This window comes from Centroberyx gerrardi, chromosome 15 (assembly GCF_048128805.1).
Source record: "Centroberyx gerrardi isolate f3 chromosome 15, fCenGer3.hap1.cur.20231027, whole genome shotgun sequence".
Taxonomy (NCBI): Eukaryota; Metazoa; Chordata; class Actinopteri; order Beryciformes; family Berycidae; genus Centroberyx; species Centroberyx gerrardi.
Window position 1 is genome coordinate 721,080 of NC_136011.1, and position 12,581 is coordinate 733,660.

Sequence of the window (12,581 nt, forward strand, 5' to 3'; positions counted from 1 at the left end):
GCGCACCTGCAACAGGAGAATGGAGGAAACACCATTCAAATGTTAAGTTCCGTCTATCTACTTTGTCAAGTATTTTTGATCATTCACACACCTTTGTTTTCCTCCCGCTGACTTTACAGCCTCAAACAAATTCACGGAATGTGTTGTGAAGTTTAAAACTAAAAAAGGAGAATAGCACTTTGTCCCTGAGGTCGCTTGACTTGTAGCAAACCCATAAATGCCTTTATGCACGCAAACATAAAAAAAGTCCAATTTACAGCTGGCAGGATACGGCTGGTGTTTTTAAATACATTTCTTATCGTCAACAAATCCTATGAATAAAAAAAGAATGCCTTCATGCATACATAAAAAAAATAGTCCAATTTACTTTACATTTCATTCTCATGGTTTTGGATGTTATGTGTTTACAGGACAGTTGCAACCTGTTATCGTTGCCTCTCGTAAAATTTGAAACAGCAAAACAGCCGCGTGAGCACGGCGTCTATCGGTTGCCATGGTGATGACAGCTTCCAATTCTTCCGGTAGAGTGGCAAGGGCGTCCCATAGCTTGTCAATTCATTTCTACCCTCCCCCTTCATCTGAAGGCACCTCCACAGCTGCGAGTGTAACTTGATTTGGCGTAACACTTGGTGGTGAAGTGGTAGTGGGTAGGGGCTGGTTTGGGATTGGGCCATATTTTGCAGTAAAATGTGCACAGTAAAATCTTCAGGTTCGCCTTTATATTTGCCTTTTAGGCAACATACTGCCATATGAGGCTCAACCAGTACAGCGCGTACCAGAGGTGCTAAGTCTTGAGGCACAAGTCTCAAGTCAAGTCCCAAGTCAAGTCAGAACAAATCAAGAATCCAGTATCAATTGAATATCTTAAAGAAAACTAAATATTTATACTATTTCTATAATCAGTTTCAACTTAAATAAATTCAATCAATCATTCCATACAAATTCTGAAAACAGAATTTAAATTCAGTCGTCTGGTGGAACAAATCTCATCACTTTCAATCTAAGTCATTTACACAAACACAAGATCTCAAGTCAAGACTTTAGAAACCTTTTCAAGTCGTCAAAGTCAAGTCCCAAGTCACCAGGACCCAAGTCAAGTCAAGTCTCAAGCCTTCTCTTCATGCATCAAGTCAAGTCTCAAGTATTTAAAATTGTGACTTGAGTCTGACTCGAGTCCAAGTCATGTGACTCGAGTCCCCACCTCTGGCGCGTACCATTAAGGCTAAGTCCTAACCACAGCGGCACAGGCTTCAATCCGGCCTGTCCTTTGCTGCATGTCATCCCCTCTCTCTGCCCTGTCTTTCCTGTCTCTCTCTACTGTGACTGTCAAAGCAGCAGTGCCAAAAAAAATAAATAAAATACTGCCATATTTCACTTCAAATGTTCTGCTTCTCTGCAAGCTGGGGACAGGTAGTGTGATAAACCGCTGCCATGGACAACCTTTTCTCTCTTTCTGAGGATACTGAGCTATGCAGGTAGCTCTCTCTTCTGCACACAGGCCACACAGTCTACACAGTCTTTATTTTCCAATGGATGGCATTCAGAAAGCAGCAAATTTTGCAAAATTTGCTAATTCACACCCTAGTCTATTGCATTGTATTGTTATTATTATTTTCTGTATTACTTAGAAAAAAGTTAGCACCTGCTGTTAATAATTAAGCTCCCCCTTAGCTCCCCCAGCCATAATTATCTGCAGCCGCTACTGAATATCAGCAGTAAAAAGGGTTAGTACAGTAATACAAAAAGAACCCAGCAAGCATTTTATGGAGGGTGATGTGCAGAAGGGTTCAATGTGAACTCAAACAAGCACAAAATTTGCCAAATATTTAATATTGGGAAATAATTTAAAATAATTTTGAACTGATATCAGAAAGATAAAATGATACAGGTAGCATCTAGGGGCGACTACCACAACTTTTGGGATCATTTACTTGGGTTTTCAACATCAGTGGAGGCCATTGTATCAACATCTTTTCAACATCTAAATGTTTGCTGGAAGAGAAAGAAAGAGGAGAAAGTGAGAGGAAAGACAGCCAGATCAGGAGGGAGGGCCAGAATCAGGGGCCGTATCCACAAACATTCTGAGAATCCCGCTGCTAGGTATGATGCTCTCTTTTGGACGCTGTCATTGGTTGATCAAGAAAAATCAACACGCCTCATTTTGTCATCCAGAATGCACACAAGGAATCACACAAGATAAAACACAATTTACTCAATATTAACGCGTTTGCTTATACTATCAAAAATTCAAATCCCTGTTTAATCAATCAATAGAGCTGATTGGACAAAATCTTTGAAAAGGGGATAATAAGGGGAAATTCTTAGAAAACGTCATCACTCTAAGAATTTTCTTAGAATTTCACCGCTAGGGACCAACTCTTACATACTAGGAGGCTTTGTGGATACGGCCCCAGCTCTGCTTCCTTCACTGGTTTCACTGTTGCAACAGCTCATAGCCTGACTCTTCTGTCAAAAGCTACAAAGACAGTCTGAGTCTGAAATTAGCTCCCACCATGCACCACATGTTGTTAAATGTCTTTGGTGAATAAATCAACAAAGGTCACCTGCCACACTGGCTGGTCACTTTTTGAGATGACAACATTTCAGGGGTGAACAAACCATAAATTACTACTTAATATGCTCATAATAAATTATCAATCTTAATATAGTAACATCAGTAGGGAGGAAGTAAGCAAAAGACTAAAACGTATCACTAATATCTAATCTACTTTGAGACATTTACAATACAGTTCATGATATATGACACACATTCAACTGTGGTGCTTCCCTCTTCAACCCCCGCCAAACCGGTTATACTGCCTTTTGCCGCTAGAGGGCAGTCTAAGCTATTAAAGTCAGAGTCACAGCCGTGATTTGCAAGCAAGCAGGTCTTATTCAAAACTGGAAAGCCCACGCTTAAGTTTCAATTAACAATATATTGCATCAAAATATTCCTCGTACAGCTGACCGGGCAAAAGCGCCAATTATTGACGGCTAAGTATACAAACCAACCTTGCTATCCAGTTATCGGTGCTATAAACTTTGTCCCTGCTGGCCACCGTACAGCCTCTCTGACCGTCAGCCAAATCAGTGTAAAACCAATAGGATCAGTGTTGATGAGCCATGGAGAGTGGATGTAGAATATTAACTAGACATTAACTAGCAAGTATTCCTACTGTTGATTAACCCCCTCCCCCCCCCCCTTCCATGTGAGTAATTAATGTAGGTATATTCTGAAGTCAGCAGCCTTTGATATGGGTGGCTGGCCTCCTTCAGGGATCACCTACAGGAGATAGTAGACTGAACCAAGTCCAGCTGTGTGTGTGTGTATGTGTGTGTGTCTCCACAGTGGTAAGTGAGCCTACAGTGAGATGCAACCTTGTTAAAAGCAGTACTGCTGTACAGATTTAAATTATTTCTGAGCCCCCGTTCATCACCCACCCACACTGATGGACACCTTACCTGTGGTTGCACAGCAGTCTATCAGGCTGAATGAGGACCTGCACAGAGAGAGAGAGGGAGAGAGAGAGAGAGAGAGAGAGAGAGAGAGAGAGAGAGAGAGAGAGAGAGAGAGAGAGAGAGAGAGAGAGAGAGAGAGAGAGAGATTGTTCATTACAGTAACACAAAACTGAACCAGCAAAGACAGAAGAGTGAAAGGAGGATCAGTGGCAACAGAAAGAGATAAGAGAAAAAGGATAGAGAGACTACAGACAGGAAACAGAGGTCTGTTCACTTTATTTTGTGACTGGAAGGTTGCCGGTTTGATTTTCCACATTTTAAAATAACAGTAAAGACATCAAAACTATGAAATAACACAAATGGAATTATGCAGTGACCAAAAAAGTGTTAAACAAATCAAAACCATCTTATATTTTAGATTCTTTGCCTTGATGGAAAGGCAAAGGCTTTGGAAAGAAATTCATATATAGGCAACAACTATTTATATTTGTCTAAGACACACATTTCAAGCATTTAAGCAGAAGCCTTTAGATCAAAATGGCTTGAAGAGAATGAAAAACTAGTACATTCAATGTCTGCCTAACACTTAACCCCTGTCTGCTCCTACTAAATAAATGCATGGAATGTGAGCGACACAGCGCTCCCTATGGAGAGGGAATGGCATTAATAATGCACCGCTATCAGCTAGCCCCATCAATGATTCATAGACAGCGCTAGTACACAGATTCCCTTATGTATTGCACATTACTGCCACCCTGCTGGCCACAGCAACACATACACATATATGGACTGGTAGTCGTTAGTCACATCAAACACACACACGTCCAGGCTTTAGCCACTAGGAGAATAACTTTACATCCAGACAGGAAGTCTCACTTGCCTGAGATTGATGACTAGACTTGAAAAATCAAGTCAATCCATTCTGATTAGTGGGTTTGGTTGACATCTTTCTATAGTCCAGCCGTTATGATTTGTGGTTTTGATTAACACCTTTCTTGATGAGTCAATGTAGATTTAAAGATGAACAATGGAGATACACTCATGGATACTCTCTCACAAACATACACTCAACACACACACACACACACACACAGAGGCTGAGGCAGGAATGAAATGCTGTTACTTACCTAGCAACACCCAGTCACTGCAAATCGTATTCATGGCTTAATGGGTCACCTGTGATATATGCCAATCACCAGTGCTGCACAGCGTGCACACACACACACACACACACACACACACACACACACACACACACACACACACACACACACACACACACAGTGTATGGCTGGGGATGAGAGACTGTTAATCCTATTGTATCTCTGGGTTCACATAAACACAAACACACTCAGGGAGATTAAGAGTGTGTTGGGATTTTTCACCTGCAACCCACAGTCTGAATTACAACCTGGCCTAATAATCACGCAGACAGAGAACACACTGTCATGCATTAATAGAGTCAGAGCTAATTTCCACCTGGTCTCAAAATGTGATTTGCATCTGGGTATGCTATCTGGATAATCAAAATCCCATCTGGTATCGCTCTGTGTTCTGCTTGTCTGCATTCTGTCCACATTCATTCTGATCTCACTTGTGTCAAAGAGTGTGACTAGGTAGGGAGGAGGCAACAAAAACTAAGGGTACTTGGGCAGATATGACCTCATGGGGGGGATTGAACCAACACCTGTCAGTTGGGGGACAACCTCACTAACCAATCTCCATGTTGAAATGTAGGCTACGTTGGCATGTGCAGAATAATGCGACTATGAGACAATAGCACAATTAAGACGTTTACATGATTCTATAAAGTGACAACTCCCGTAATAATCCAGTTTACATTTGACAGGCGGTTATTGTGATTGTTCAAACAAAGATGACAAAAACTGACTGAGCTATATCACAACTACACAAGTGCAACTTGATCACACTTAAAGAAATGTGATGAAGGTGTATCCACGTTCTGACTGGTCTCTATTTGTGATCACTCTTACATAATCACACTAACAAAACATAATCAGAGAATGGTTTTTCCATGGGTCCTGCCTTACTCACATCACTGTCATAATTGTGTCAGAATCCCATTTTTTGTGTGCATGTAAACATGATCATTGGATTGTGGTTTATACAGTAGTCAGAAAATCCCTATTACTTTGACTTGGGCTATTTTAAAGTCGAGATGAAACGGCATTTCGAGAGTATCTAACTTCCGTATTGTGATGTATTTCCGAGTGAAACAGGAAAGACAGGCGGGACATAACGTTGGGAGGAATTTGATTTGAACGTTGAAAAGTGGGTGTGAGAACACCCGAAGACACACCGAAGTACCATGCTGTTGCTAGCTAGCTAACTAATGAATCTTAGCCTCTTAGCTCTGTGCGCTAAAAGTTGAAGATTGATTGATGGGTGGACGTCATGATATTATTGGTTGAAATTAGTTACGGGCATGCTTACGTAAGCACACGCCATATTTTGTTTTACAGGAAGAAAACATGATTGAATTTTGATATAAGAATACAATGAAATTGATTTTTGGTATTTTTTTTGGCATATATTGTTAAATAGGTGCACAGTATGACCGGGGATGTGATCTAAAAGGGTTAAAAAGGCATTTTTCATTTCATCTCGTCTTTAATGACTCAAGTCTGGTTGGGGGGGTTTGTTTCCATCACCCTGGGTCATACTGAATGGAAGTAAATTAGTCTCATCAAAGTGGTAATCCTCAAGATTGTGTTTTCACATGGATATTGATCATCACACCCATCTCCCATCATTCCTGTATACAGCTTCTTGTTCTCTCTGGCACTTAAAATTCTACTTTTTCTACACTAATCTCTCTTTAAACTGTGCCCGAGTGTCTGTGCACGTGTGTGTTTTTGCACCGTGTTCAATTAGTTCAAATGACATGGATCTGAATCACTACTGTGTGTGGTTGTGCACACATGTATGTGAGTGTTTGTCTTTCATCCTCCATTATTGTGGACATAAATCATTCAAATGTGTATGTGTCTGTCCTGAACTGCGCAATATGAGGCTTGGCTGAATTTTCTGGAGGATCTGAGATGTCATGTCTTGATAAATATACTGTCTGTTACCTGTGTGTGTGTGTGTGTGTTAGCCTGAATTAATGGCTGACCCCAGCATTTACACTGTTTGAAAATCAGTAAATCAACCAGGAGCTAGACACACATGCACACCAACCTGTTGCAGCTGTTAGTGACCACCGAGTCCCCTCAGAGGGACACCACATACACAGTTACCATGGAAACCAGGCTGAACATACACACACCGTGACCAATACATATATACACACACCACCTCCCTCTCAGCATCTGGTGTGTGTTAGGCTTGAGGCGTAGGTGGATGATGGAGGAGATAGAAGATGCAGATCAACACACATCTCTCTAAGGACAACAGACAGTGAGTGAGTGAGTGAGTGAGTGAGTGAGTGAGTGAGTGAGAGTGAGAGAGACACAGACAAACAGTAGATACGCAGACAGACAGCACATGGTACAGACACAGCATACAGACTGTACCAGTGTGACCAACTGATCACCGATCAGATCGCTGATTGAAACGATGCATTTTAGCTGGACTTTCTACTAACACATCATGTAAAAGTGTAATCGACAAAATCGATTATGCAAATGTTATTTTTAAATTGTCAGGTTGCATGAATGAAAGATGTGTCTCAACAGTCAATGATGTAATGCGCAAAGGCAGCACTAGGTGGCAGCACTGCTTGAAATTTCTAGTTGACTGATGACATGCACCAGAGACGCAAGGACGACATTTCCTTCATTGAAGATGGCTGAAAATACAACCGGATGCAAAAAAATGTAAGCCAACAATTTCTGGGAATATTTCAAATCTAAACCCAAGAAAACAGCAGAGTGTAAAATCTGCAAAACAGAATGGCCTTCCACAGTAGCATTACATCAACATTTAAAATTCAGTGCAAGACTCATTCCACCGAGATGCACCACAGAGCGCCACAGGAAGTCATTCCTGCCTGTGGCCATCAAACTTTTCAACTCCTCCCTCAGATTGTCAGACACACCTTGGACTTATTTCACCCCTGTCAGCAGCTTAATAACCCCATAATTTATAACTTATATTTTAAACTGTGCAATACTGATTCCGGTAATAATTTTGTGCAATAATTCAAAACAAAGGGGAAGGAAAAAGCAGGAGTGAAAGGCCCAGGTCAGGGATTTCTTCCTACTCCTCCTCCCCCACACCCACCCACAAATTTCTTATTTTTCTTATTTCTATATTATTGTTGTTATATATTGTAGTATAATGCACATACTTTACATATTTTTATTTTATTGTAGTATAATGCACATATTTTACACATTTTTATATTTATTTCTTATTTCTATTTTTCTTATAATTTCTCTATGCCTATATATATTTATCTTCTAGAATGTGAGCAACTGCAACGAAACCCAATTTCCCCTCAGGGATCAATAAAGTATTTCTGATTCTGATTCTGAAAATGACAGCATCCCGGAGCCACATCTGCACCAGATAGCAGTTGGTGCGTATTTGGCTATTAGTGATGGAATACCTTGACTGCAGACCTGAACATGTGCTGATAGCTCTGGTGAGATCACCATTAACCTGAGAGGATAAGGACACCTAGAGCTCTCATTTCCACACAAAACCTTTTCATAAAAATTTGCCATATATCCATAATCTGCTAATTTTATTTGCCATTAAATGAATTATGTGAAGAGTACTTTAGAATTTTGAATGAAGGCAAATCCTTCAAGAGCTTCAGTAAAAACACATTTTTTTTTTTTATTCTAATGAAGTTTACTGTTTTCTTTTCCCTTTTTTCCTAGTCACAAATAAAAGGTGTGTGGATGACTTTCTCCTCGGTTAGCAGTTACTCCAGCTGCTCCTAAAAGACATGACTAATAAAAGTTTTGAACTTTGAGCTGCTTGACTCATTTTTTTGGTTATGACTAGTGGAACTAAGAAAATACTTGTTAGATTAATCATCAAAAAAATAAAAATAAAAAAAAATAGTCACCAGATTAATCGCCTACCAAAATAACCAGTAGTTGCAGCCCTAGTGCCCAGCCAGCAGAAACAGCCTTGTGTTTAACAGACTGTTCCTATGGCTGCCTAACCATGTGGAAATAAATCATTTTTTATCCAAACAGAGTTAGTACATGTTAGTGTGTGTTTGGTGAAAAAGGTTTTCGTTCTGTCCCAATACATTAATCTGTTTCTATTCATATAGGCTATGAAATTCATAACACAACATCAGAAATGAATATATATGTGAGCAGTCAGTGGTTATTACCGGGTGAAAATCGTGAATGAATCCAATAATCAAACTGTTGAGAAAGCAGTGAAATTAAATGTCCAAGTTTTTCTACAAGATTAAAAACAGCAAGGCAACTGAAAGAACAGATGGACCTGTTCTCTGTTATGAATAAATGACATGAGCATGTCAAATGTAGGTGCAGAATCTGATTGGGCAGTTGAAATGGTGATGGACCAATCACCTATGACCTATTTAAAATGTCTCTCAGTGGTTGATGAGTAGTGGTTGATCGATCCATCCCCAATATAAAATTATTAAATGGCTGTGGTATATACTGTATATATACAGTATATATGCAAAATATCCCAGCTGTTGTGCTCAGTAGATATGCAGGGGCAAGGCTTACACAGCCTGTGTGTGTGTGTGTGTGTCTGGCCAGGGAATTTGGCAGCCAATTGATTTATAGTTGCATCAACAGTTGAACTAACAAGACCAATAACTAGAGGCAGGAAAAGTACTTTTATAATGGTCTTCCTGTATATATTACACACACACACACACACACACACACACACACACACACACACACACACACACACACATTTTCCCACAGCAGGCAGGGAAATTTGCACTAGCAGACACGCAAGCTGGCAAGGCTCAGTTCAGCCAGCGGTCAACAGGGATAATTACTATTACTATCATTACCATGCTAACCATGCTAAGTATTTTTTTAAAAAAAGTTAATATTTATCCACATATTTACCCATTTACTCATCCATTCCCTCTATGCACCTGATTGTGCAGATTGACTCAATTATTCATACTGATATTAATCATCCACATGGACAATTTGCACTACTTTTGTACTTTGCACTGTAGTGCAATTTTGGCTGGCTGGGCAAAGTTGCTGACATGTTTATTGATAAATATGAAATCATGCATTGTAGAACTTAAGAACATGTAGGGTTATATCTTAAACAATTTTCTACCAAACTCGTATCCCTATACACTAAAATTAATATTTAAAAATAAAAGTAGATCCGGTCTACCAAACAGGAACTATCTCTCCTAAATGGTATCCCTCCGCTATGTTCTCTTCCATCAACAAAAATGCTATTTGCCGAAATTATGTTCTAAACTGTTCAACCAACTGTCAATTGAGGGTGTTTTCACACTTGGTCCCTTTCAGCCCTCCAAATGAACTCAGAGCGATTAGTCAGCATTTTTGGCGCATATGTGAACACTCCAAAAGAACTCAGACCCCTCTGAAACGAACCGTACTCAGACCTCCTCGGGAGGTGGTCTGAGTACGGTTCGCTTCAAGTCCGTGTTGCGGTTCGCTTAACCTGCGCATTATGAACACAAAGCGCTCCAGGTTCACGTTCACTTCGCCCTTTGCCATTGTATTTTAGCCCTCTAGGCTTGCCGTAGACAGATCACATGCTATTGCACTGGGACGTTTAATACATCCATGGGGACGCTTGAAAAAACAAATAGACGGAACCATGGCCGCTGGTAACGCTAGCAAGACTAGTGGACGAGGGGTAGTTTGGTCCGAGGAAGAAACTACTGCACTTCTCCAGATATGGAACGAAGAACACATCAAAAGGCAACTGTCTACAACGCACAGAAACGCTAAGGTTTTCCTCCAATTTTCAGTTCATATGAAAGTGAGGGGCTTCATTAGGACCACACTGCAGTGTAAAAAAACGGCAGTAAAAAAACTACGTCAAAAAGTACTTTACCACGCGATAAAATGAGAAAAAGCGGACAATCCTCTGACATAAAAGACACATGCCCCTTTTACAACGTACTGGACAGTATTCTGTGTGGAAGCGCCTGTGCCAACCCTAAAAATGTAATTGAAGGGGGAAGTGTGAACAGAAAGAGGACTGAGGCCCCATCAGAGCTGAAGTGGACCAGAAAGAGAATCGAGTCCTCTTTCAAATGAACTGACAATGTGAACGCAAAAAGAACTGAGTCCCTTTTCTGTTGGTCCACTTTTTGGTCCACTTTGGTTCGTTTAAAAAGGACTATGTGAAATTGTTGAATATGTCCCATTTAACTGAATGGGAAGTAAAAATATGAACACTACAAACTCGTCCAGCTGCATCCGATCTTGGTGAGTAGTTTATATTATGGTTTTCATGGCGGATAACCGTATAAATGCCGAATAATAAATGTTAAAACTAAGTGGAATATTGCTTTAAAGCTGCAATAAGCAAAATTTTCTGACCACTAGAGGGAGGAGCTTCGTTCTAGAGCGGAATTTGACCAATTGCTTTAGAAAAGAGATGAAAACAGCAACACAGCCCACATGTGTGGATATTGGTTTATATCATTATGTCTCTATGAAATCCCCACATAGCATACCGTTTCAGGATTAGTTATAAGGTCTGATATCGCTTATTGAAGGTTTAATATTTTGTTAATTCAATTAACTATTCTAACTTTTTTTTATTTGGAACAATCATGTACACTTTTAGTTAAAACTGAAAGAGAAACGCAACAATATTCATATTCACACACACATTTCGTTTTCAGGTGGTAAAATAGGTTGCTGGTGTTTCCACCCCACACAATGACAGTCGCAAGACAAAGCTTGCAAATGGTGTTTTATAACCAAACCACGTCCACTTCATCTTTGTTCTGTTGGCTTTCATTTGATCGGAAATTAGGTCCACTTTCTCCACTTTCTTCAAGCTTTATGTCTCTGCTTATATAAACAAACATGAATGCTACTCGTAAAGCAGCTCTACCCACGTGTTTTCAGCAATTTTGTGACGATTGACAAACTGCTTGACGTTAAGTCTGTATAATGTAAATACATCCGCATGACTCATGTTCAACCATGGTTTGCCTGCAGCTTCTCTGGCTGATCTGTACAAACAGTATGGGCAATATATATTTCTACTTGTGTATCGCTTCTACCAATATACTGCACACCACTAATGTTGATGAAAGACACCTTTGGATAAATGTCAGCTGGTTAATATGGTCAGGCATAGTACAAGTTTGTTACAGAGTGTGATATCATATATGTGGGGGAACTCTGCTGTACTGTCAGTCTCTCTCTGTCTGTCTCTCCAGTGAATTTCGATTGTTAATAGCCAGTTCCTCCCAGAGAGCTTGGTAATGAGAAACCAGTGTGACTGATGGGAAGCAGCCTTTTCTACAGCTCCTACATCTTCATGTAAGCTCATACCTCTCCATCTTTTCATTTTTCATTTCACCTCCAAAAACCTCCCTGTTCCCTTTTCACCAAGAATAACTTGTCTCTTACAGTCTGAAGTGGATCTTGCAGGTTGTCTCTTTGCTTCAAGCAGCAATTAACGAGATGCAAGCACATAGCGCCACCTATTGGGCAAATGCCATTGAATTCTGTATCCTATTAGATCTTGTTGGGCCTTTATGCAAAGATGATGTGTGCAAAGTTTCAGCTCCACTGAATGAAGGCTATTCAGTGGCAGGGCCATGGACTGTGCAGTAGATGGCAACCAACAGGTAGGGGCCACCCAAAATGCAGTTATGATAGACTTAGGCACATGTTCATTAATGAGGCGAGCAAATACATTTTGGACTTAGTAATCATTTGATTGTCCCACGTTGTCAACAGTTGCTGTATTTAGTATGATCTTTTTCTTCTGCATATAATTTTTACTTCTGCTAATAGGTAATATGGTAATAGTTCATTGTATGATGCCTGTTGATTACTCATACTACTATGCTAATCTTTCATGCTAATAGACAATTGCTGATATGCTAATGTTAATGCAGCCTATTGTTATGATCTAAGAGTTCCTCTAACAGTTTAAAGACATTATTTAGGCCTGACAGATTT

The 12,581-nt window shown here is 40.1% G+C and overlaps 1 protein-coding gene across 1 annotated transcript in view; it reads right to left on the reverse strand.

The window, feature by feature from the left end:
• The window catches only part of ndst2a (N-deacetylase/N-sulfotransferase (heparan glucosaminyl) 2a), a 145,126-nt gene that overhangs the window by 80,132 nt on the left and 52,413 nt on the right, over positions 1-12,581 (reverse strand). Inside the window, exon 2 of the mRNA XM_078288887.1 lies at positions 3,463-3,500. The gene's annotated coding sequence lies outside the window, so the exon portion shown is untranslated. The remainder of the gene's footprint in view (positions 1-3,462; positions 3,501-12,581) is intronic.